The 1,653-nt window shown below is 55.1% G+C and overlaps 1 long non-coding RNA gene across 1 annotated transcript; it reads right to left on the bottom strand.

The window, feature by feature from the left end:
- Window positions 1-214: 214 nt before the first annotated feature.
- On the bottom strand, window positions 215-1,091 carry LOC104680239. The gene is made up of 2 exons (XR_750426.1): window positions 851-1,091; window positions 215-645 (listed from the first exon to the last, which is right to left on the bottom strand). It is a non-coding gene; the product is annotated as an uncharacterized LOC104680239 (long non-coding RNA).
- Between the last annotated feature and the right edge of the window lie 562 nt (window positions 1,092-1,653).

Here is a 1,653-nt window from a genome sequence, read left to right on the forward strand (position 1 = left end):
GGGTGTCAAATGCATTGCCGTGATGTGCCGCAGGACGGAGCAACTGACTGGAATTTCATAGCCTCACACCCAGCCCCGCAGCAAGTCCCAATGCCTTCCCTATCCACATGGAAATCGCTGACATTAGTGTCAGATGCGTGTGATAAATAACAAAGATAAGATAACTGTCTTTAGAAGGCACCTATTAAAATAAAAAACTCATCTTACTCTGTTGGCACCTCTATAGGACTTGTTTTTCAAACCAGCTTTTGATATGGTTTGAACTAAAGTACCCTGAACATCGGAGGCAGCACAAAGTTAGAGCCCAGAGAGGGGTGTGTGGGACTTGGCTTGAGCTGCGGCTCCAAGGGGCAGTGACAAGAATGTGGCCCTCTGGGCTGGCTGGACTCTGCTTCAGGAACCCAACAAGCACATGCTCACAGCACCTGCCATGGGCCCGTCCCTTCCCTGGGCACAGCAAGGGAAAGGTCACTGCCTCTGCTGTAATGAGAGTGCAGGCAGGCAGCCCCTGCCCCCGCCCCGGCCCTGCCCGCTCTGTGGCCCCTCAGTCGCTGATGCTCCCTGGAGTCCGGCCGGAGCCTCTGCTTCCCGCCATGGCCTCTCCTGCCGGCTGGTGTCACTCAGCCCCACGGTCCTCAGTGTTCTCTGTAGACAAATGACCCCAAGCTCTCGTCTCTACTCCGGAGGCCTCTCCTGAGCTCCACACTTGTGACACGTCATGTTCCAGCTTAGATGTCTTACAATGTCTGGACAAGAGGTAACAGGAGGCACCTCTGATGCCTGGGAGAAGCGCACCAGCATCTGCAGCCGGCCCCGCATCCAGGGCACCACACCCACCCGCGGCCCTCACCAGAACCTGGAGGTCCAGCTTCACTCCTGCTGCAGAGGCTGTAGCACACTTGAAATCTCCAACTGGACTTTCTAGTCTGCTGTGTTTTCCTGCAGGCCCTCACGGTGGTTTCCCGGTGGAGACACTGAACTGAGGAGACCGAGGAGGGAGGTGCCTCAGGGCGGCATGTGGGGCTCATGTCCCAGACCATGTGCTGGGACTTGTGAACACCAGACACTGAGTCCTCCCAGCAGCTCACTGGGTGCTACTCTTGTTGTTCTGCACATGAGGAACCTGTCAGAGAACTTCACTGACCCCAGTGATACAGATGATGGTTACGGAGTGTTAGCTCCTGTTCTAGGAATAGAGAATCCGTTGGTGAACAGCAGAAGGCCATTATTCAAAGGATCACAGGACTGGATCGTAGGAGGAGCTCTAAGAGTAACTGACCTTGGGTTCTCTCTGGCGGGCAGCGACACAGGAGACACCCTGCAGGGAACAGGGAAGCCTCAGCCCCAGCTCTGACTCCATGTGCTTCACCACAGCCATGATGCTTCTCAAACGTCTGTGGGCATCAGGAGAAAGGACAGATCAGGGTGTGACACGGCCCACAGTCGCCTCTCACCACGACGGAAGGATGGGTACGTTTGTGATTGCACGCTTCATCCACGGGATTCTCCAGGAGGAGGCTGAGGTGAGCCTTCCAGAATCTTTTCTGCAGTCAATTTCCATCTCTGTGTAGGTCTGTAGAATCATCCCTCAATGAATTGCCAGTTTGGTAAGCGGGCGGTTGACATGAAGCAACACTCCCGCTTTATCAGTCG

This window comes from Rhinopithecus roxellana, chromosome 17 (genome assembly GCF_007565055.1).
Source record: "Rhinopithecus roxellana isolate Shanxi Qingling chromosome 17, ASM756505v1, whole genome shotgun sequence".
NCBI classification, from domain to species: domain Eukaryota; kingdom Metazoa; phylum Chordata; class Mammalia; order Primates; family Cercopithecidae; genus Rhinopithecus; species Rhinopithecus roxellana.